This window comes from Phoenix dactylifera, chromosome 12, assembly GCF_051530095.1.
Source record: "Phoenix dactylifera cultivar Ajwa chromosome 12, Ajwa_hap1_PhDact_Kaust_v1.1, whole genome shotgun sequence".
NCBI classification, from domain to species: domain Eukaryota; kingdom Viridiplantae; phylum Streptophyta; class Magnoliopsida; order Arecales; family Arecaceae; genus Phoenix; species Phoenix dactylifera.
Genome location: NC_143201.1, coordinates 3,297,367 through 3,323,449, shown reverse-complemented (window position 1 = coordinate 3,323,449; position 26,083 = coordinate 3,297,367). Strand labels below are relative to the sequence as shown.

Sequence of the window (26,083 nt, the reverse complement as noted above, 5' to 3'; positions counted from 1 at the left end):
TTCAGGGACAGCCGAGACGTCTCCGGGTTGTCTCAGAGACGTCTCTGGCACAAACAGGAAGAACTGGCACGTCTGGAGACGTCCCTGGCACCTGCCGAGTCGTCCCCACGATAGCGGAGTCGACTCTCTCAGTAGCGGAGTCGATTCTCTCAGTGGCGGCAGAAAGGCAGTTTTCAAGAGATATGCGCGAGACGTCCCCACCGTACGCGGAGTCGTCCCCGTAAGTAAAAAGCAGACTTCCCGAGTCGTCCCCAAGATAGCGGAGACGGCTCTCTCAGGGTTTTCCAGAGAATGACTTTTTCGGTGATAAGGCAGCGGAGACGTCCCCTAAAAGAGCGGAGTCGACTCTCTCAGGGAATTCCAGAAGACATGTTTTTCTGAGATAAAGAAGCGGAGTCGTCCCTGAGGCAGCGGAGTCATCCCCATTCAAAAAGTGCAAACAAGCCGAGACGTCCCCGTAAAGTGCAGAGACGACCCTCTCAGCAAATCAGAAAGGCAAGGATTCAAACGGTACAATTCCAGAGTCGTCCCCGTAAAGAGCCGAGTCGTCCCCAGACAACGTAAAAAGTAAAATCTTGTAGCCGAGACGTCTCTCGTTGAAGCAGAGACGTCCCCGGAGCGCCTGGGACGCGACTGACAGCTTTTACAGGTTTGGTTTGAATTTCAAATCTCTTTTACTTTATCTCTAACGGCTATATTTGCTTTTTGAGCTATAAAAGGGAGCTCTTAAGTGCTTCTCAATAACTTTTTACCAACCAAAAAAAAGCAAAATCATTCAAGAGAGAAGAAAGAAAAAGAGGTTCAAGGGAGTTAGTGCATTCAAGTGAAGAAATCAAGTGCTTTCAAGTTTCCCAAGTGATTTCAAGCTCAACTACTCTCTTCCGCCCGGGATTCAAAGCTCACACTCAAACCTACGCAATCCACATCGGAAGAATCACCATTTTCCACGCTTCCAACGGCAAAAGGATTCTTCCGGGTTTTATTGTTTATCATTGTCATATTTGCTTATTTAGAGCTTTCTAATTGTTTGTAAAACTCTTTCAATATTGTGCTTGTTCCAGTCAAGGGACTTGGAACAAGGGAAAGACGTCCCAAGCCTAGGTTAAATTGGGGGTTTTAGGGTTCGTTGTTAGCCCGGTGTAAAACAACGAGTTGGGTAGTGCACTCGCAAAACTACCGGACTGTAATCTTGGATTATAGTGGAAATTCCCAAAGGTGCTTTGGGGAGTGGATGTAGGAGCAGTGGAAGCTCCGAACCACTATAAAACCTTGTGTTTGCGATTGACTCTTCTCATCCCTCTATCTTTACTTTAGTTCATACATTTGCGTGTTTTACTCTTAATTAGGCAAAAAGTTTTAAAACACCCAATTCACCCCCCTCTTGGGTGACCATCTCTGGGCAACAGAGCTTTTGGGCTCACGGTTGACACAGCAGAGTGTCTCGAACTTAGGCCCAGGACGTCATTATAAGCATCAGAAGAAGTTGTTGTAGGCCGTGGTTGTGCAGAGACTAGGCCGAGGTTGACTAAGCCTTTGGTGAAGTCCGAGGTCGTGGTGGTTCTGAGCTGGACTGCGGTTCTCTGGTCGGCGTTGCGGTCTGCTCGGCCGAGATAGGACGATCCTGACCAGGACGATCCATTTTGCCCCCCATCATATATATATATATGTGTGTGTGTGTGTGTGTGTGTGTGTGTGTGTGTGTATTATATATATATATGTGTGTGTGCGCGCGCGCGCGCGCGCGCGTATTACATATATATATGTATGTATGTATGTATGCATGTATATGTGTATATATATTACATATATATATATATATATCTATATATATATATGTATATGTATATGTATATATTACATATATATACATATATATATATATGTATTACATATATATACGTATATATCTATATATATACATATACATATATATACATATACATGTATAAATATACACATATTTATACATATATACATATATATACATATATATATACACACACATGTATATGTGTATACACACACGCACACATATATACACACACACACATATTTTTGAATTGTGAATTACCTAAGTTATGATGTTTACAACTGACATTTGTGGCATAAGCATGTGATTAGTTATTAAGAGTTTTCATTCTATCTATATGTACTATTTGTGAAAAGTACTACTTACGGCCTCTCAGATGCTATGGATGGCTTCTGCTAGTAGGCATAAATTTGAGCATATGGCCCCCCGCCAATGGGAAAGAATAACTAGGCATACAATCCCTATCGTGGGAGTTAAGTACGACCGTAGCTAAAAATCTGAGAGTGTAGATTTAAACCATGGCATGCCGGTATACAGTTTTACGATGCATATTCATGAAAAGATATGTTGGTATGTACACCGATTTACCGGCTCAGTATGAATATTTTTTTATGAAAAGCTATTATTTGACGCTTATGTTAGCTTCTCAAATCCTGCTTAAAAATGTTCGGTATGATAAGTGATCCGGTGAGATTATGCATGATTACTTATTGAGCCGTATAGCTCATATTAGTTATTTATATTTTTCTTTCAGATCACCGCTAGTGATAGCAGCAGAAGACATCTTTGATCATGATTTTATTTTTTGGGTATATATACTTTTGTGTACATAAAATGTTAAAAGAGGCTATGTACTCTGAACTAACCAGTAAGTTATACTAGTAATGACATATATAAACATGTTTGTAAAACTTTACTACCCTGTTATTCATATACGAGGCTTCGTGCTATTGTGAGCGGTAGTCGGCAATAGCGTGGCCGTGTCATAGATCCGGATCCGGATCCGGGTCGGGACAAGATATTTCTGTCACCCAAGCAAGAAAGGAGAGAGGGAGGAAGGGAGAACCCGGTATGCAAGTCTGAACTTGGATGATTACATGATCTTTGTTTAATACCTTAAGTTACTTTGGTTAATGGTTGTTTGTTTGCCTAAATTTTATTCCATCTCCCGCTGAGCTTGTAGTGGAGTTCAGTGTATGTCTGTGTTGAAATATGTGTGATTTTATTTTGCCCGACAGTCGATGAAATCTGCATTAGAGTTGATTTATAATTTTCTGTGTTTTCAATTCTGATTTTTAGCTTAAGGAATTATGTTTCAATGCTTGCAGATAATCAGGCTTGCGAGGAAATTGCCAACAGCGGAATTGAAGGAGCTGAAGGGGGAAGAGGCCAAGGAAGAAGAAACTCTCGATGAGAATGACCTCACTTGACCGATCTTAATTGGTTTGAGAAGTGCAAAATTCAATCCTTCGCTGCACAAAGTGTTTTTGTGGAGTTGTTGTTCAGGCCCAGCTGGTGATACACATATAAAAGCAGTTGCTTACCAATCTAACAGCCTGTTATGTAAAATTGACACTCCTTAAGTCTGCTACCGGATATTGCTGTGGTAACTTTAAAATCAATATCGCATGAGCTTGCAAAGGTCATAATTTGAAGTGGTTGTGTTTCTTAAGATGATCATTTCACTGCTGCTTCATCAGCTAAACTGATCCTGCTCCACAGTCACTTGAACTCGGTTCCAGAGTATTCACTGTAACTGCCTGTTCTTCTCCCAGGTTCCAGAGTATTCACTGTAACTGTTTTTGGTTATTCCCACAACGGATCACTAGATCTGACTGTGTATAAAATGGGTTGTAAGAGACTCAGCTGCTGTGTGATAGGGAGTAGGAATTATGTGCCAGTTACTGTGGCAATGTATCAGCCACTGTTCATCCTTATATACTAACTCATCATCTTCTCCATTGTCATTCTCCTGCATCTCTTCATGGTATCAGAGCGGGAGGTTCTGACGCCTTTCTCCTTAGAAGTAGTTCTTCCTCCACTAGACAACGATCAAATGGAGTCTCCTGGATCTGAACAAGTCACCAGGTCAGCCGAATCATCAGGATCTTTGGATGATCCCTTAACTTCTCCCAGGTTGAAATTTTTGATTTCAAAAATACAAAATCTAGTCTCCACCCAGCTCCAATCCGATAACTATCTCACCTGGAGGTCTCAAGTCACTCGTATTTTCAGAGCGAGTGGCTTCTTTGGTTTTTTAGATGGCACTTCCACCTGTGTTCCATCTTCCGTTGCCGATAAGAACAGAAGCTTTGAGCTCTGGTTGCTGACAGACCAGTTCTTAGCTTCAGCCATTAACTCCACCATTTCTCGTTCCATCTTACCATATGTGATCAATCTAGATCACTGTTTTCAGATCTGGACTACCTTAGAATGTCGATTAAATTCGGCTACAAGGAGTCATGTCATGCAGCTCAAAAATGAATTGCACAACATAAGGAAACTAGATCTTCCAATGCAGCAGTTTCTCCATGAAGTTCGGCAAAAAGTTGATGCTCTATCCGCTGCTGGTTCCACAATTGACACCGAAGATGTCATTCTACACATTCTTAATGGCCTACCACCCTCATATGATGCCTTTGCTACATCAATTCGCACTCGATCTGCCTCTCTCACACTGGATGAGCTCTATGCTCTGCTTTGCAGCGAGGAACTCATTATCTTATCCAGAGAAAAGCAACAGTTCTCTGCTGATTCCCTTGCACTTTCAGCCATTAGGGGACGAGGTCGAGGTAGATCCTTCTTCTCACCCAGAGGACGTGGTCGAGCAAGGAGTACCCACTCCAACAACAAGTGGGACAGCAACTGGAATTCTCCTGGACCGCGGAAGGATTCCCGAGCTCTCATTGACTGCCAAATCTGTGGCAAAAGAGGACACACTGCAATTCATTGTTGGTTCCGAATGGATCCAACCTACAATTCCTCTCCTCCTAGACAGCTAAATCAGCAGGCGCTTCTCTCTACACCGTCTTCTTCCTCTATCTCCCGTGACTGGGTTATCGACAGTGGTGCTACATCACATATTACTTCCGAACCACTGTCACTCTCAGATGCATCTTCATATCAGGGTTCAGATAGGATTACCGTGGGCAATGGCTCCTCAATTCCTGTTATACATTCCGGGACTGGTATTCTCTGCACCCCAACTCACAATTTTAAACTCTCTGAACTGCTGCATGCTCCAAATATCTCTCACAATCTGCTGTCAGTCTACAAGTTAGCTGTTGATAATCACTGCACTCTTCACTTTAATTCTGATGGTTGTGTGATCAAGGACAAAGCAACCGGCAAGATCTTGTTCCAGGGACGCTGCACTGAGGGGCTTTACAGGATTCCTTTCTCCTTCCTTCCGCCTCCCACTTCCTCTTCTTGCTCCACTGCCTTAGTATCTGCAAAGGTCTCGCCTTCGCTTTGGCATCTCCGTCTTGGTCATCCAGCTTCATCCACCTTGCTGCAAATTCTCAAGGACAATTCCATTGCTTCCTCCTCGGTCAGCACTACCTCCTGTCAATTCTGCATCATGGCCAAGGGACACAAACTTCCTTTCTCCACCAGCAATTCCATCTCCCGGCGTCCTCTTGATCTTATACACTCTGATGTCTGGGGACCTTCTCCTATGAACTCCTCCACTGGTTTACGTTACTATGTTGTGTTCATGGATGACTTTTCAAAATTCATCTGGGTGTATCCATTGGCATTGAAATCCGATGTATTTTCTAAGTTTGTTGAGTTCAAAAATTTAGTTGAAAATCAATTTTCCTCCACTATCAAAGTATTTCGTTCTGATGGTGGTGGGGAATTCGTTAATTCTCGCTTTCATCGTCTGTTTGCTGCGTCTGGCATCATTCATCAACGCTCCTCTCCCTATACTCCGGAACAAAACGGGTGTGCTGAACGCAAACATCGCCAGCTTCTAGAAATGATTCGGAGTCTTCTTTTTCACTCTTCTCTTCCTCCTCAATTCTGGGTTGAGGCACTCTTAACGGCTACTTACTTAATCAATCGTCTCCCAACTCCACGTCTTCAACACCAGTCTCCTTTTCAAATTCTGTATCACCGCCCTCCGGATTATGGCTTTCTTCGCGTATTTGGTTGCCAATGCTTTCCTTGGGTACGTCCTCAGCATCCATCCAAGTTTTCACCTCGGTCTCTCCCTTGTGTCTTCATTGGCTACTCCCCTAACCATAAAGGGTATCGCTGTTACGATCCATCCAATGGCCGGGTCTACATCTCCCGCCATGTTCGCTTCAATGAGTCTTTCTTCCCTTTTGCTCATTCTGTTCAATCTCCCATCTCATCCACCCCTCTACTTCCCACGCCCTTACTTGTTCCTCCCTCTCAGCTTCCTACTTTGTCACCATCCTCCCCGTTCAAGACTATCCCTACTCATTCATCCACTTCTACTTCATCTTCAACCTTCACTGCACCTCTATCTTCCTTCTCTTCTCCTCAATCTGCACACCCTTCCTGTTCCTCTGTATTTTCTCCTCCTGTCAGGCATCCTATGGTTACAAGATCCAAGACGGGGTCACTTCGCCCGAAGCAAATTTTCTCTCTTCTTAGTCTGGATGCCGGTGATCAGGAACCAACTTGCTTCTCCGTGGCGAACACTGATCCTAACTGGCGAGCGACAATGTCTTCAGAATTCAATGCTTTGGTTGATCAGCAGACTTGGACTCTTGTTCCTCGCTCTCCTGATCAAAACATTCTCGGCTGTCGCTGGACTTATAAGATCAAGCGGCACTCCGATGGCTCCCTAGCCAGGTACAAGGCTCGCTTAGTTGCTCAGGGATTCAAACAGGAGTATGGACTGGATTATCATGAAACTTTCAGTCCTGTGGCGAAATTTCCCACCATCCGGATGCTTGTTCTTCTTGCCTTACACTCGGGCTGGTCCATCAAACAGCTCGATGTGTCCAATGCCTTTCTTCATGGGCATCTCGATGAACTAGTTTTTATGGAACAACCAAGGGGCTTCACGGATCCAGAGCATCCCACTCATGTCTGTCAGCTCAAAAAATCCATCTATGGTCTGAAACAAGCCCCACGGCAGTGGTTTGCTACCTTTTCTGGGTTTCTCCTCAAACATCACTTTCGTTCCAGCTCGGCAGATCCCTCTCTTTTCCTCTATCAGCAGGCCTCCACAACTATTTACATACTACTATATGTTGATGACATTCTCCTTACTGGGAACGATTCTGCTGCCATCACTACTCTTCTTCATCAGCTTCATTCCCACTTCAAAATGAAGGATTTGGGTCAGCTTTCTTATTTTCTGGGTATTCGCTTCTTCTTTGATGCCGACGGTGTGCGACTTAGTCAATCCCAGTATGCTCAGAAGCTCTTACAGCGGGCTGGCATGGCGACCTGCAAATCTCTGGCTTCTCCTCTTCCGGTCAAGAAGTCCTCTTCTATTGATCTCTCTGCTCCCTTTTCAGATGCTGAGCTTTACCGAAGTCTGGCTAGTTCTTTACAATATCTGACAATCACTCGGCCCGATCTTTCCTTTGCTGTGAACTTTGTCTGTCAGTTTATGCATCACCCACTTCAATTGCATTTTCAATACCTTAAACGCATCCTCCGTTATGTTCAAGGGACCATTGATTACTGTTTACATTATCAACGAAGCTCTCTGCATCTCACAGCTTACTGTGACTCCGATTGGGCTGGCGATGCACAGGATCGCGTTCCACCTCTGGGTTTTGTATCTTCCTTGGCTGCAATCTTCTTTCTTGGTGTGCCAAGAAGCAGCCCACTGTTGCCCGATCCTCGACGGAGGCTGAGTACAGAGCTATGGCCGTTACCACTCAGGAACTGATATGGCTTCGGCGACTTCTTCAAGAACTTGGTGTCTCCATCTCTGATTCTACGGTTCTTCACTCTGACAGTATCTCAGCCATGGCTCTTGCGGCCAATCCTATCTTTCATGCTCGCACTAAACACATTGAGGTGGATTATCATTTCATTCGGGAGAAACTTCAATCCAAAGAGATTAGTCTATCTCATATCTCTACTCAAGATCAACCAGCAGATATCTTTACCAAATCTCTTCCTACGGCACGTCATCGCTTCATCTGTTCTAAGCTGAGAGTTGCACCCCACTCTCCGCTTGAGGGGGGATCTTAAGATGATCATTTCACTGCTGCTTCATCAGCTAAACTGATCCTGCTCCACAGTCACTTGAACTCGGTTCCAGAGTATTCACTGTAACTGCCTGTTCTTCTCCCAGGTTCCAGAGTATTCACTGTAACTGTTTTTGGTTATTCCCACAACGGATCACTAGATCTGACTGTGTATAAAATGGGTTGTAAGAGACTCAGCTGCTGTGTGATAGGGAGTAGGAATTATGTGCCAGTTACTGTGGCAATGTATCAGCCACTGTTCATCCTTATATACTAACTCATCATCTTCTCCATTGTCATTCTCCTGCATCTCTTCAGTGTTGCATGTCTTCCTTTAATGTGTTTGCTAGGTGTTACTAATGCCAACTCCAAGGCTCTTCAATGCAGACCATTTTCCAAGTAGAAGACTCCCTTGAGAGCTCTTCGAGATGCGGTATCAGTTTGAGATGTCTGCAAGAAATTGACATATACGATCAAGCAAGCATGCAGATACGCCTGGCTACTCAAAATTCCTTGTCAGATGAGAAAAAATCGAAGGTTCAAACGCGATTCCAGAATCACAAGGGAACACAGTGGCAAGACTATTTCATGTGATAATCCAAAGCCACTGCAAGCTACATAGCTTCAAACATAGCAGGGCTATGATTGATACTTTCACAAAGCAGCCTGAAACTATGGTATTTATGTACACAACAAACACAGGTCTTATTATCATAATTTTATTACGTACTAGCAGGCAACGTAGGTTTTACATAGCCATCTCGGACTGCTGAGTGCTGACTACTGGACAGCTAAACTCAGCTTTTATTTCCATAATTTTATTACATAATACAGCAGCAAGCAGCAGAGCTTTTACCTACATAGCCTTATTGGGATACACTGATACAGACCACCGCCTCCTGCACGGATGAATAGTTTCATGATTACTCATCATCATCATCATCATCATCATCATCATCACCACCACCACGACGAGCACCGGCACGAGCGGTAGTGTTGTTGCCAACAGCGATGCCTCCATTGTTTTGAGTATTTCCACGGTTGTTTTTCCCAGTTTTGTTGTCACCAGTTTTGATGTTCCCAGTTCTGTTGCCCCCAGGTTTGTATTTGGGAGTTTGTTTTGGCCGAGGTGCAGGATTGTTGGGATTGCACGCGTTGTCTTCCTCTTGAGGGTGCTTGTCCAAGAGCCAGTTGCTGACCCCTCGAGCAACTCCATGGACGACTCCATCCAAACCGGCACAGGGGTTGAGTGCATCAGCTACTGTGTGCATCGTATCGAACTTCCGCTCGATACCATCTCTTATATAATTCTTGCCCTGCTTACTCCTCATGGTCTCGAGTGCTTGCTGGTCTCTCCTGCTTCCACTGATGACGAAGGTGATATCAGGGCTACTTATAGGCTTCATGGGAGCGGATTCAAATGGTTCTCAAATCCGTTGTCTACCTCAACGATGCTGATTGGTATGGACTTGAACAATCCGACACTGCTATGAGCCAAAAACGGAAATGCTGGAGAAGAAAAGTGAAAAGGCATATTGGTGCTCCTGCATTTCCGTGGAGCATCAATGCGTTTTGGCTCATATCCATCCCCTCCAGCATTTCCGTGGAGCATCAATGCGTTTTGGCTCATATCCATCCCCTCTCCTGGATCTATGTACCCCAAATTAATTAAATTCGGATCTCGAGTTACGTAATGAATAGTCCATCTTATTCTACTCAGTCGGAGGTGACACTGAGGATACATATGAGCCGGGCAGCTCGAGCTTGACTTAGACCCAAGCTTAACTAGACTCGATTGTTATCGCGCTTGAATAGCTAGAACAATTTTTCAGCGGAGTTTGAATAGTAAAATACTTGGCTCGAAGGCTCTCAAGCTCGAAGCTTTTTTTTTATCGAGATGAATTCGAGCTTGGATGCTGAGAAAAAAGAAAAGGAGGGGGGAAGCTGAGGTATTGAAATTCCTTTTCTTTGGCGCCTGTTTAAAAACATAACTCTTAGATAAGAGGGAATATTTAAAAAGAGAACAATTGTAGATCTCTGGAAGGGAACAAAGTTTTACCAAAAAATACAAGGGAATAAGGTTCCTTGCCCGTTGAGGATGTGGGAGAATAGTACGTAATGATTAACAGGAATATCGGATAACATTCAAACTTTAAAACTCTCATCCGGTATTCATGCATATGGTTAGTTACTTATGTATATCTACAAGGGCTGTGATTAGTTGTACTATCCTTGAATCACTCTCATTCTATTGTTTTACCACAATATATATGTACATATCCCAGACATGAGAATGCATTGAGATTTCATCTTCTTTGATGATATCCCACCAACTTTGGCTTCACCATCTCTCCAGCCATGAGAATGCATTGGCCTTCCTTTCTAATTATTATTCACAAAGTATTTTGTACTCTATGCTGTCATGTTCACACTCTTACATTGTAGAGTTAATTAAACTGTATAAGAAAAAAAAACCTTTTCAAATATCATAATAATTAATTTGATCGAGACTTGCATGCGAGAGAGTAACGTACTCAGGAAGTTGAAAAGAAAATGGTGAACCTCTGTGATGAGGAAGAACGGATGTGATTGGGCATTGTCTATTAGGGGGGAGAAAAACAGAACCCTAGAATTCATATTATAACGGCAGATGCTTTAAATTCTCCATAAAAGAAGTACATATTACAATATAATAAGCTTAACCAAACACGGTCTTTGCCCTAGAATCAAAACTCTTTACAACACACACACACACACACACAGAGAGAGAGAGAGAGAGAGAGATAAAAGTTGATGAACTTAGCTGCACCTTGCAGAGAGAAGAAAAGCCATGATTCAGTGCCATGCATGACACCTGAGCCCAAGTTGGAGTGCTTGATATCATGTATCAATAGGTGCAAAGCAAATCTTCCTATAAAAGCGATGGAGCAATATGGTAGGAGAATTGAGGCCCTATGCGCAGTTAGAGATGGGATAAACATAATTGGCTAGAATTTTTCAATGAGATTTTGATAAGATGGTCTTGTTCCGTCATTTGAATCACAAAACGATCCCTCTTTGTATATAAAAAACATCCAGCCTCTGCTCTTAGCTGCAGTGGATAAAAATGGACAACCATTTGGGTAATGACATGTTACAGTACCTGGCTGACCTTAAATTTCGGACCACCCTGGCCACCCAGATCGAGACAAGATCCAATAGAGATCCCAACAAGCAATTCCGGTTCCCAGTTCAGATAGAGAGAATCTTGGGTTCTGTACGCACTATGCTATCAAAGTGGAAAAAAACCCCGCTCCCCATGCATGCATGCATGGATGCATGGCTTCATCGAGAAACATATTATATCCACCTAATAAAACGCGACAGGAAAAAAATGTGATAATAAATAAATAACTGATTTTGGAATAGATTGCTTCTTGTGTTGTTTAATCTATCATGTGCTAACTGATTTTGGAATAGATTGCTGTATATATAACTGGGTAATACATACAAACAAGAAAGTCTCTACTTATACACTACTCACTGCAACATGCTAATTAAAAGAGGACCATCTTTCCATTAATCTATGTGGCCAACTGCACAGAGTCGCTACATATAAGAAACATGGCGGTGCAGCTGGGGACTACATTTGTACATGCTGTCACATAGACTGTATTTAGTATCATGACTGTATGCTATTCAAGATTGACATGGAAAAAAGGTTACAACCCACTTTAGTTAGGAGGAATGCATGAATTTTCTTTTAGGTTGGACAAATTGGATAAGGATCGATGCATAACTCAAACTGTTTCTTTATCTTGAATAATGCATCGTAGCGTTGCCTGTTTAAATTATATCAAAATAGGTCACAAATAGGAGAATAACCGTTATAACAAGGCAGAAACCTCTGATACAACATTCATGAGTTTCGAATGAAGAATGAAGAGTGCCCCTCTTTTTTCTTTCCTAAATCTTCGCTATTTGATGAATTGGTTTGCCCATGTATTTTCTGAAATTTTGGATATCCAGATAAAAATGATATGCTAGGGAAGCTTATCTCCGGTCTTAATCTTGAAAATTTGCCATCTGGTCTATGCAGATGATATAATTATTTATACTCAGCCTACTATAGAGGACTAGCGTGTTATCAACAATATTAATTTTTTTAAAGTTAACTATAAATTTTAACGAATGGTTTCATCCTATACTTGGAAACATTATAGCCCAAAGTCCTGGTCCTTCGTCTAGTGATAGGGCTAAACATTACATCCAATGGTCCTACAACAGTTAATTGATCATATTAATATTAGAAAAGGGAATCGTTAGTAGGATTATGCTTGCCAAGGTTGTTCATAGCTCTACTCACAATTACTTGCTCGTTGTTAATTGGGTTCATGAATTGACCCTTGGCTAGGACAGTGTATACGATATTTTATGGGTACATCTGGGAAAAGAATAATACGAGGGCATGGATTATGTTCGTGCCACAAACTTATGTCACCTAAGGCTCTTGGTTTCATAGATTTGATCTTAGCATGATCAAATCTTATATATATATATATATATATATATATATACACACACACACACACATATAGACGTTCCTGATAAACTAAAGAGTGTCTTACTTGGGTGTCTACAGTACTACCTTTCATAATTAGACAAAAAAAATCAAAAGACTTCAATTTAAAGAGCAAACCGAAAGAAATTTTATTAGTAGATAACGTACTCTGGACACATGTTCCAGAAGGCAAATGCATAAAAATAAGTACAAAGCATACGTGCTCCTATACAAGGAGATAAAAGGAAAATAGAGAATACATATGAACGTGAGAGAACTCCAAAGTCCCAGCCACCAACAGACCCAGTGAAAACAAGAGCTAATGATCTATAGCCACTGCCATGACTTTTAAGTATCCATCATGGATGTGGTGGAGAGAACACAGTGCTCGGAATGGAAGGGAATTCAGGGATGGTGGGCTTAGGAGGCAATTCAACCTTTGGCATGGGAGGCAGCTCTACCTTTGGGATGCTTGGGATGGATGGCTTAGGAGGCAGTTCGACCTTCGGGATTTCCGGCACAGGCGGCAGCTCGACCTTCGGCATGGTGGGCATCTCCGGCACTGGTGGCAGCTCAGGCTTGGGTAGAGTCGGAACGACGGACAGCGGTGGGAGCTCAGGCTTAGGGAGGGTTGGGATGGTCGGAGACTCCTCCTCTGGAGTTTCCAACAAATGGCGAGCCGCTTGGCAGTTGCTAAGGAACAAGAGTGCAATGAGGATGGACAAGGAGGAGAGGGAAGTGTTTGAAGCCATGGTATGAACTCCAAGGCCTTGGTAAGCTGTTGAAAGATCAGAGGAGTGAAAGGAGGCTCGAGTTTGTGATGAGGAGAATGGACCAATGCTTTGATATTTATAGCTGCGGGAGCTGATGGAGTTAGCTGGTGTTGGCATGACTAGGCTAAGGGGTAGGTTTGGTGGTTGGCTTTCTTGTGGTCTCTTGGTTCCATAGGTTGGGAAATTTGAAGAGGTAGTTTGTTTATATTTGTGTTAGTTCACCTTCTTATCCATCTATGAGAACATCTGTCAGTTGAAAATTTTAAGTTAAGCTTAATGATCAATTCTTTTGACAAAGTTTATACTCGTACATTAACGTTTGATGACTGTTATAGGTTATCTGAGTTCACTTTAATATGATTACGTATTCCAAATCTTTTGGCAAAGTTTATTGCAAGCAATGGACATCATATGCTGCCATAGAAACACCTACTAATTGCGATTCTTCATTCCTGTATATTACTTGCTAAACGCTGCCAACTGTTGAGCCTCATCTCAACTATTTGCAATCAGCTCTATTATGATAAAATATTTCATTTCATATCAGTTGTTTATCTATTTCATGTCATATCAGTAATATATCCAAGTCTGAGAGCTATATCAGATGGGTGCATCCTGTGGTTGCATTCTTGTCATTAATGTATGGCTTGCTCAGTCGTGTTAGAAGTTCATGTTTATAAAACACAAGTAGGAACTGGCATAGGATGAAGCATCTCAGCAATCATTTGTGATCATTCATGGTGTCAGCATCAACTGCATGATTCCTCCACTGTCGTGCTCTCCACCACCACCACCACCTCCAGAACCCCACGACGGCGAGTCTCCGAGCATCGAAGAAGAGAGGCATGCTGTGATCCTATCCTGGTTAGCCCTTACAGGCCTTGATGCTACCGCAGCTATTGGGATTAAGATCTCCTCCTGATACTGTCTATAGGAAAGCTGGTAATCCTTTTCACAGACTTAAATTCAATTGTGAGGTCATATGCAGCAAGTATCACAAGTTCGAAGGATCGGCGTCGCGCAATTTCCATTTTCCATCAGAATGCCAACATGGTTCGCATTTATTCTCTACGAGATTTGGTGGCATCCATTTGTCTCACATATTTCATGAGAAAGAAACTTATGCTTATGCTGAAGCCACTATCAGATTCATTGAACTCTTGAAATTTTGTAACATTAAAAAGAATGCAAATATATATATAAAGATTTTAAGAATGCAGTCTTCCAGATAAAAATGAAGCAACTAGATGTGGTGATGAAGTACTTCCTTTCTTCTTCTCCTTTTAGGAGAATGGGAGGCAAATCCCACCCAACTTAAAGGAACAAACGAGGTCGACCATTTCTATTTAATGGCTGGTAGACAATTACAATTGTCAAGATTGAATTAATTTGATATACAAACAGACTACGTAACAATTCATTTCTATGCAGGTTGATTACTTGCTCGGCAAACAGGCATACTTCAAAAACAGAATCCAAGGAAGAAATTTTCATTTCGTTATGCTAAACACTGGCAATCACCATTTGTGTTCAAGTGAACCTAATGGTCGTTCTGACCCTGATGCTGTGTTTCTAAGGCTGACATACTGGAAACCTCCACATCCAGAGATGGGTGAAATGAACTACTACATCTCAGTATTAACAAGAACTGCTGATGGGGAAGAAGCTTATAACAGCAGCAGTATCACATGGGAAGCTCTACATCTTTGAGGCACGAGCTGGTGACTAGATATGGTTCAAGGAGGCCAGGAACTTTGTGGAGAGAACAGCCAGTCTTTTCAACGTAGCTTAGAAACAAGGATGCAGCTTTTTTGGTCTATCTGTATTGTAAATTAAGGTGCAAGGGATTGCTTGAGGATAGAGTGGATGTTAAATGTCAAGTCATAGCACCCTTTTTCTGATGAGTTCAAGGCTGAGCAATCACCATGTTCTGTATTTGTTGGTGCCATCAGAATCACATAAGAAGCCTGCTACCGAAAGATTAGCTCCAAAACCCAGCTTGATAACAAGCAAAATGGAAATTGATGCCAACTGTTGAGATTTGATGGTCTATCACAAGCACCACCAAGAACTTGGTTGGATGGTATTAACTCACCTATTGGATAACAAGATTCAATTCCAAGTGGCATCACTTGAATGTCCATCAGATGGGGTGGGAATAGGCAGAAGGTGGGGATTTCCCCCTCCTAGTTTTAAAAAGATAAAATAAAAATAATAATATGAAACGTTTATCATCTGATGCTTCTGTCAATGTTTAACAGCTTCTATAAGTATCTCTAGCATCCAAAGATGAGTCAGGAAACATTCATCATTAGAAAAGACAGTAAATAGTAAATATAAACCTTCATCATACATACATGCATGCATACATACATATCTATTGATCTAATAGCATGAATATATTTAAGGGTTTCACTATAACTATTTAACTATCAGAGATGAAATTGTGGGTATATTACCAGCTTATTCATAAACCAATTTTACGTTCCAAGCACGAAAAACATGTAGTTTATGATGGCAGTCTCAATAATTTATGCTATATTCCACCAAAAAATAAAACTATTCTACATAAATGGTCCACACACACACACACACACACACACACACAGAGAGAGAGAGAGAGGTTATATATAGGTAAATCCCTATTATGTAAGCACCGTAAGATATTATGAGTCCATAAAGGTTGCCTTAAAAAAGACTACTGACAAGAGAAGCAAAGAAGCTCACTACAACCAACTCATATGACAACACAAGGATCTCTACCACCACAAATTCACAGCCAATGACACATCTGTCTACTTCATGGAGAACGAGGTGGAAGAGAGATCCCAGGGAAAGGAGGAAAGGGAGGAAGAAGTGGAATGCTAGGCAATGGAGGGAGAGGGATGTCAGGCATGGGAAATGGGGATGCAAATGGGATTCGAGGCAGAGGTGGAAAAGCCATATCCTGCAGCCTCAATCTTGCCTTGCTAAACATCATCATCTTACTTATTTTGACACCACTTCCCTCCGCTATCCTTCATGACCTTGCCTTGCTTCCTCTAGTCTTCTAGCATCACTAGAGAGTAACAAGCTGCTGAGAACTAGTAAGACAAGCATACAGAAACAAAGAAATCTTGCCATAACTAGGCTTCTCATGAGAGAAATCTTGGTGCAAGGTAGCAGGAAGTTCATGTCTCTTATACTAAGAGATAAATGGGCTGGTCTAACAGTATTTGTGATGGTCTATGGTTAGTTAACATTTGGTAGCAAACGAGATCTTGAAACTTGTGCTTACCAATCCACCTCAGTCGACACAATTGGCTAAGATGAAGGTGGTGTAAATTGGAAGGAGCGCCTCCATCAATGGTGGTCAACAATCAATCCAAAGTGATGCTTTGTTTACACCTTAGTCAATGGGTAGCATTCATTCATTGCATTGTAACAACAAAATGGATGCATAAATGGAAGAGAACAACAATAAATTTCTTTATTCAACATTCTAGAACTTATGAGAAACATTGGTGTAGAGATCATGTTTTGGCCATCTTATATTTTGTAAGCAAAATTCTAGCTGTGGTTCAGATCCATAAAACAATTTAGTAGGATTTTCCTTTGAGACAAACATATTCGTTTACAAGGCCATCTAAGAAAACTCTGCTAATATAGCCTGGATTTGCTGAACTGCTCACATGAGTCACATTATAAACACACTTCAGCTTTCAAGGAATATTATTCCTTATGCAAGATATATTACTTCTTACTTCATCATTCCACCTGCCTTGTTACAATCCAACATGCATTGCACTTATTACGAGCTAGTCTATATTTTCATAACATGAGGAACTTAAAATTCCTCCTATATGACTCTCAAAACATGGCATATACATTTTAAGTGCTTTACTCTTGCAGTAAATTGATAAATGGAAAGCCAAATATTTGCTGAAGCTCTAGCTTGCAAATTGCTGCAAATAAAGGATTTTTTTCCCTCAATATGAGAGTAGATATTCTTAAGAAGAAATAAATTCTCAAGAGTTATCTTTTACTTATTTTCTTATAAATCTTACGGGAATAAAATGCTTCGATGACAACAGATTCTTCAGAGCTAAGATGTATTATATGGCTTCACAATCTTAAATATAAACTACAATACTTCTTAAAGATGATGCCATGGAGTTGAGCATCAGCAATGGAACTTCCTTGCAGGAGATTAATTTGTCATGCTAGCACTCCTTCAGAAACTACTTAAAGCCTTGTCTTTTTGTCGAGGTGTCTTTGGTTGCATAAGTAGAATGAAAGTGGAGAATGAACACTTTGAGAAAGTGGCATTTTTATAAAGTTCACTTTGCAAAAGTGGCATGTTTTCTGATTAGGTTGCTGGGAGGACAGAGCTGCTAAAATGCACTTTCATCCCTTTAGGCATTTGGTTTCAAGAGAGAAAAAGTGACCGATCACTTTAAGAAGGAATTAATAAAAAGTATAAGTTAATCTACATCCTTCACAGCATGTATTGATTGAATAAAATAATATCAATTTATTGTCAATTATTTACTCATATATATGTAATATTATTATTAGTTATTATTGAAGATGTGAATGTAATCTTGATATATACTTTCTTATGGAGCATGAGTTGATTGATAAAATAATATTAAATATTTTTTAGTATTAAAATGTGATCGTAGTCCAGATCAAAGAAAAGGAACCTGCCCCCTCCCCCCCCCCCCTCCCCTCCAATTATTTTGGGTGAAAAATACTTTAGGGGCTAAAGTGATTTCATCTTTCACTTTCGCAGATAAACATCTGAAAGTGGACCAAAGTCACTACTCCAAAATGACATTCATCCAAGTAAATATATCCTCTATAAAAGACTTGGATAGGGTAAAAATTGGGTCTCATCGAGGCAATTAGTAATTTTAGTTTTCACTAGTTGTTAAAAATAGTCTCTGAAATCGTTACTCATTCCACCTCAGCTCCTATCTGTATAAAATGTGAACACTTAGAGGTGCACCTCCATCTGTGATTTTATTTTTTCAGCTTTCAAAATTTGTTTGACCTTTTACTCTTTTCCGAGAGATTCTTATGCCTGTTTTTCATCCTAAGAACAACTCAAGTCATTTCTAAAGTATAGTGGTTTTTCTTTGGTTTTCATATGACCAACTCTACCCATGCATTTCTCTGCACGCATCACCCAAGCCCACACTTCAATATCTCTTAAATATTCAAGAGATGTCAAGATGACTTGTAGCTAAAATTCCTGCAATAGGCCTATTTGAACTCCCATGAAAACCAGGTCAGGACATGAGAACATCTTCTTGTCAGGCTCACTTCCTTTATTTACTAATATGAAGCCCACAGGATATCTCATCAACCACCTACAAGATTACATGTCTCCACAGAGAGGATAGATTAAGTTCCACTACTAAGATAGCAATAGAGTCAAGCATTAGTTCCTCCTTGGTCCTAATGTAACTTCATATACAATCAGCAGCCTTTTTCAGCTCTTCATGGAAACACATTACCAGAGCGTCACCAAACCTTCGTCTAGAACATTCTTTACTAAATTCTGAATATATGTTAAGAAAAGTTGCCCACTACAAAGTATATATTTTGCATAGCACCAAGCTATACAATCTCATATTAGCCTTTGGTACTCTAAGCTGTAGAACCAAGTACATACCATGAGAAAAACCATGGGCTGCAGCTTTTAATGAACCTTAGTTATCATAGGAACAAACAAAAGCACTTAAAAACACACAAGCACTTGTAGCCAAGATTCATCCAATTCCCCTTGGCTCCATTTCATCTCCCAAAATGCATCCACAAATAACTAGTGCTCTGGAAGGGACCATACGGCAGATTACTTTGGTACATATTAGTTGCAGTTAATCTTATTAGGGTCTTTCAAAGTGGAATTCCCAGATACAAGAACTAGCTGCAGTTTACAAGAATACCCTAAATTCCAACAATAATTAAACCCTGGGGAAAAAACTATGCATGTCAAAGATCTTATACAGTCATCTTTCAAAAATATAAAATAAAGTGAACAAGAATGATCTTGTCTGAATTCTCCAAACTAAAATCTCGTCTTTTAAAGTTTTCCAGGTAAAACTTGGACACAGTTACAGTAACATTCCTTTATGAAATTTCTGCTACTGCTGCATGAGCAAGGTCACCATCAATCTAAACATGAGAGACAAATTCCTCTTCCAAATCATGGGGTATAATGGACTGCAATTTATTATTAAGGGGATAAAAGCAGAACTTTTATGGCTTTCTGCATAGAAGTGCACTGTGCCTCGACAATTTTTCCATCATCTAGAAATATACTTTCTTTGCCATATAGAATTACATATATGCGGAAATCAATTGGATCAGTCTGAAGTTTCAAAAATGGAGCTCAGATACCATGGGCCCTAAACCTGGAAATCAGTAATAAATTATATAAGCAACTCAGAAGTACATCCTTTCTGCTAAACCCCAAAAATACTTATCTAATGCAACCATAATTCTTGAAATGAAATTGATACCAACATATCTAAAGCGATTGCAATTTTGGTTAAACAAAATCGGCTTGTAATAGTCATTTGCTTCTTCCCACATGCGTTTAATTAAATATCACGGCAAGCTACAACAATGTCATATCATGTTCCAAGGTTTCAGAATGCAAAAAGTTCTTCGCATCAGCACTCAAATAAGAGGACTGGTGGTAGGCAGGAGCTTACCTATATGAAATGAAACTAATAAAGTTATGAACCCAATCTGATCATAAAATAGCCGATGGTTTCAGAGACTTGTCCACATCACTTTCATGTACAGCAACCACTGAGTAGTGAAAATAGACTTGAGCTCCTTAAGGTTTACTGTTCCTGCTGGTGAATAGCATAGTTTTCTTCTCATATAACCACACAATTTAATAGCCCATTGATTTATTTTGTGAGAATTATTTTCAGAATGGGTTTTAAAAACCAGCCTAAAATTGGTTATATTCTGAATACCTCATCAATATTTAAGCATAAGAAAGATCCTAGATAAGCATTACCTAAAATGTAGCATCAACACCATGAAGAATATGTGCTGCTAGAAACTGTATCAATTTCTTAAGTTGAATCCAAGCGTTAAGAACATCTTCTTAATCAGATGCACATTAGAAAGGAAATGGCTAAGGACCCTAGAAATTCAGTTCACCTTCACTGCTTAATTTATCAAAACATGAGCATATACTCAGAAAAGACAGTGGTGTGGCATATATATATATATATATATATATATATATATATATATGAAAGTGAATCCTAGGTTCTTCGGTGTTAAGCATGCGGATTTTTTTTTTTTTTAAAACCATGACTGAACCTGATCGGGTTGCCTACGTACCCCTTCATAAGGGGGATCAAGCCATACGTAGTTCTTTTTAAGTTTTAAAACGCAGCGGAAAAATCGAATCAAACAATTTAATTCATGCATGCTTACAAGATCAAATCTAGAAATCAGCACCTTAAGAACACATAGGATTATGCCGGAATCGTTTAAACAATTATGCTAAAACTTTCATGCATGATTAACTATCAGATCTGAAACTTAAGAACTCTATTCCAATTAATCTCCGAATATCCATTGAATGGATTCTGGAGATATCTCCGTGAGGAGCCCCAAAAGAGGGTAAAACCTCGGGGAATCAGACCTAGATCTTGACACCATAATAAAAGATTAATGTAGGATTAATACCTTTTATGATGGATGAAACTTGTGGATCTGATCCTCGACTTCGCAGCCACGCACACGAATGGCCTCTACGAGAAGTCCACGCGAAGTTCCTGAAGAGATCCAATCCTGCGGAAGTGCTAGCTTGCGCAGAATTTCTTGAGGCTGAAATTTGATCTTCCAAACACTATCAACTTTTGATCCGCCTTCTTGGAAGAAATTGGAGGAAAGGTTTAAAGGGATTGAAGAGGACTTAGATCTGATCTAAAGACTCTTATCAGGGACCCCTAACACTAATGGCGCGATGGACTTAGAGGAGGAAGAAGTCAGCTAGATTGAATGCAGAATTTTTTCATGCATGAACTAGGGTTCCTCTCTTTTCTTTTCCCTTTTTTTTTCTTCTTTTTCTCTCTTTTTTCCTTGAATTCGACCACCAGATGATGGAGGTCCTTTTAATGTTGCTCTCCTACCTAACTTCATGCCAACCATCCCATATTTGTGGAGGATTTTGTGGGGTTTTGAATTTTGAATTCAAAATTCAAGTTCATGTGCCATTACATGATGAAGCTTGATCTAATCTAAACCATTCATCATGTTGCCACTTCCCTCTTTCAATTTCGAAATTCCCATGCCCCTAATCAGATTAGAGGGTCACGTGGTGATTTTGTGGTGATTAAATTCGAAATTCAACCTTAATTAGAAGTGAGATAAAGATAAGGATAGCATATGTCATGAAGAGAGAGAATTTGATCTTATCCAATTCTTTTCATGAATTTATCTCTCCATTTCGACCCATCTAATGATGAAAGAGGTCCCTGATGTTGCCAAGTGTCCCATGGCACCATTAAATAAATTAAATTAATTTTTAATCATATTAAAAATCAATTTATGGCGCCATGCATGGATATGTGACAAGTGGATTTCAAGATCCGAATAGTTTCAGATCAAACCCATTTAATTTAATTAAATCCTAACAATTAGAATGATCCAATTACCATGGGTTGAACCTAATCCAATTAGGTCAATCCCTAATTAAGCACAAATTTAATCTAATTTAATTTGGTCAACCTAAGTCCTCTTGATTCAGACCTAATCCAATCAGGTCAAAAACCCTGATTGAGCCCAGAATTGAATCTAATTCAATTTGGCTCATCCTTAGTCTAATTACTCAATCCAATTGAGTTCATTAGCAATCTAATTACTAATCAATCCTCTGATAATTACTTTAATTATTTTATAAGATATTTTGCCAATCGAATTGACCAAATTACCCCTGAATGATTCTTAATCATTCATCAGCCTTCTTGATCAATCAGGAATCTTCTATGCGTGTGACCTCATAGGTTCGAACCTAAGCCGGTAGTATAGGAACGACTTCCTACACTAATCGATGTGACCATCTAGCAATGGTACCCGACGTCCGGATAGGCCGAATATATGCGAAGCAAATATTCTGGAACCTTGAACTATGGTTACTGTATAATTCAATCCCTTTGACTCCTAATGCCAGGATGACTTAGAGCTCACTGTCAACCCTATAATTAGTACATCCATTATGTGATTAACTTTAGATATCCCGTGACTCCTCACTGAGATTACCCTGGCCAAGGTTTTGCTAAATTAGTCACAAGACATTATCTCCTGTTTGCAGGAGGGGTCAATTCCATCTTGACTCACAACTGACTACGCAAGTACTTGACTGCACCCAGTGACCTTCCGTCACTGAATTAGAAATTCAGGTAGTCCGGTACCAAAGTACAGTGAGTTGCTTGCTAGTCACAGATTGCGGTCTCAGGTCAGAGGGCCAAACTTATACCCATATCCACTCGGAACATCTCTCGACAGTAGAGCGTTCCGGAATTGGTCACGTTCAGTGAAATGTACTCCTACACTTCACCTGTATGGCATACCAGTGTCTCCACACTCCTTGGTTAAGAGGACAACCAACGTATATGTCACACAACGACCTAATCTCGATAATGTTGTCGTCCTAGTAACAACATATCATTTGGTCGCGAACAAGTTTAAGGACTCAAAGATAAATCCTCCTTTATCATAACATAAGTCCTAAGGACTTCATCATATAAGAGTTCATTTGAAGATGAAATGATGAATAATGCCAAATAATACTTTATTAATTTGTCAATTTATTTACAATATTCAATCATCAATATGCTGACGATTGACATTTAGGATACAATTCCCAACAACTCCCACTTAGCCTAAAGCCAATCGGCACAGTATCTAATACCCATCTTCGACTTGTGTTCGTTGAACTCTTTGATGCCGAGGACTTTGGTAAATGGGTCAGCCAGATTTTCTTTTGTGTCAATCTTCTGAAGATCAATATCACCTCGTTCTATAATCTCTCGAACCAGGTGATAACGTCGCAGAATATGCTTGGTCCGCTGATGTGCTTTAGGTTCCTTTGCCTGAGCTATGGCTCCAGTGTTATCACAAAATATAGGAACTGGACCATCAATGGAAGGTGCCACTCCCAGCTCGGTGATGAACTTGCGCAACCATACGGCTTCCTTGGCTGCATCAGATGCTGCAATGTATTCTGCTTCACATGTAGAATCTGCCACTGTATGCTGCTTGGAACTCTTCCAGCAGATGGCCCCACCCTTAAGAGTGAAGATATATCCCGACACGCTCTTGCTATCATCTTGATCTGACTGAAAACTTGAATCGGTATATCCCTCAAGTTTTAAGTCAGAATCACCGTAGACAAGCCACTGATCTTTAGTATTTCTCAAATACTTAAGGATGGTTTTGACAACCTTCCAGTGGTTGCTACCTGGATCAGACTGGTATCTACTCACTACTCCTAGTGAGTATGCCACGTCTGGTCTAGTACATGTCATGGCATACATTATAGATCCCACTGCCGAAGCATATGGAATTCTATCCATAGTCTCTCTTTCTTGAGAGGTTGTCGGACAATCCCTTTTAGAGAGGTTAATTCCATGGCCCATTGGAAGATAGCCTTTCTTGGAATTAATCATACTGAACCTTTTCAGTATAGTATCAATGTATGTGGATTGGGATAATCCAAGCAATCTTCTAGATCTATCTCTATAGATCTTCATCCCTAGGATGTAAGATGCTTCTCCCAAATCCTTCATGGCAAATTGAGATGATAGCCAAACCTTTATTCCTTGTAATGCAGGAATGTCATTCCCGATTAAAAGAATGTCATCCACATACAAAACAAGAAATATAATAACTGAACCATTTGCCCATTTATAAATGCAAGGTTCCTCTTCATTCTTAATGAAGCCATATGATTTGATCACCTTATCAAATCGTATGTTCCAACTCCGTGAAGCTTGCTTTAATCCATAAATGGATTTTTGAAGCTTGCACACCTTAGACTCATCTGTAGATATAAAACCTTCAGGTTGCATCATATACACCTCTTCTTCTAAATCTCCATTTAGAAAAGCGGTTTTAACATCCATCTGCCAGATTTCATAATCTAAGTGTGCTGCTATCGCAAGCATAATCCGAATGGATTTGAGCATTGCCACAGGAGAAAACGTCTCGTCATAGTCAATACCATAACGTTGACGATATCCCTTGGCAACCAGACGGGCTTTATAGGTCTCTACTTTTCCGTCTGCGCCCCGTTTTCTTTTGAAAATCCACTTACACCCTATGGGTTTAATCCCTTCGGGTGGGTCAACTAATGTCCATACATCATTGACCTTCATGGATTCCATTTCGGATTGCATGGCTCCAAGCCATGCATCAGAGTCATGCCTCTGCATAGCATCCATATAGGTGATCGGATCCTCATTGTTTTCATCAAGTTCGACAGGATCCCCGTCCTGGACCAAGAAACCGTAGTATCTGTCCGGCTGACGTGGTACTCTACCTGATCGCCTTAATGGTGCATCTAAGATGGGTTCTGGATCTGATCTAATCAAATCTGACTCAACTAGTTCAGTAGATGGTGTCGGATCTTCTACATGTTGAACTTCCCTAAGCTCAACATTAGAGCTTTTAGTTCCTTCACTAAGGAATTCTTTCTCTAAGAAAACAGCTCTATTGCTTACGAATAACTTTTGTTCTTCAGCAAAGTAGAAGTAATATCCTTTAGTTTCTTTAGGATAACCAACAAAGAAACATTTGTCAGACTTGGGTTCAAGTTTGTCTGTCTTCAAACGTTTGACATATGCTGGACACCCCCAAACCCTAAGGTGAGACAGCATTGGCTTACGTCCAGTCCACATCTCATGTGGTGTTTTATTTACAGACTTACTTGGAACCTTATTTAGAATGTAGCAGGCTGACTCAAGTGCATATCCCCAAAAGGATATGGGCAGACTTGCAAACCCCATCATGGATCGAACCATGTCTAACAGAGTTCGATTTCTTCTTTCTGATACACCGTTATACTGTGGTGTACCAGGAGGAGTCCATTGGGAGAGAATCCCATTCTCTCCTAAATATGTCAAAAACTCATTGGAAAGGTATTCGCCTCCTCGATCTGATCGAAGAGTTTTAATACTCTTTCCAGTTTGTTTTTCTACTTCATTACGATACAATTTGAACATTTCAAATGCTTCAGATTTATGTCTCATTAAATAGACATAACCATACCTAGAAAGGTCGTCTGTAAACGTAATGAAATATGAATACCCACCTCTAGCATCTGTGCTTATTGGCCCACATACATCAGAATGTACAAGGGTCAATAAATCACTGGCTCGTTCACCTTTTCCGGTAAAAGGTGATTTGGTCATCTTACCAAGAAGACATGACTCACAGGTTGTCAATGATTCACAATCATTAACATTGAGGATTCCCTCTTTACTTAACCTGTTCATCCTGTTCTTGTTAATATGACCTAGCCTATGATGCCAAAGGTAGACATCCGTGACATTATCTATTCTAGGACGCTTACTTGACGTGTACATTACATTAACAGGTTGTGATAACAAGTAGATGCCATTGCTCAATTGTCCATTCATTACAGTAACACCATTCATAATGATATCATAAGAATATTTCTTTATTGAAATTTCATAACCGTTCATGGCCAAAAGGCCTACGGAAATTACATTCAATAAGAATGCAGGACAATAGTGAC

At 40.4% G+C, this 26,083-nt stretch overlaps 1 protein-coding gene across 8 annotated transcripts in view; it reads right to left on the bottom strand.

Annotated features, from left to right (window-relative positions):
* Positions 1-8,695: 8,695 nt before the first annotated feature.
* The window catches only part of LOC103695503 (uncharacterized), a 67,657-nt gene continuing 50,269 nt past the window's right edge, over positions 8,696-26,083 (bottom strand). For 2 of the 8 annotated variants that reach the window (XM_089926718.1, XM_089926713.1), the window contains exon 6: positions 19,343-19,706. The gene's annotated coding sequence lies outside the window, so the exon portion shown is untranslated. Of the gene's footprint in view, positions 13,552-14,776; positions 15,582-15,936; positions 17,250-19,342; positions 20,157-26,083 lie in introns of those variants that run through there. The other 6 variants (XR_016398111.1, XM_089926722.1, XM_089926720.1 and 3 more) reach the window with 6 other exon arrangements.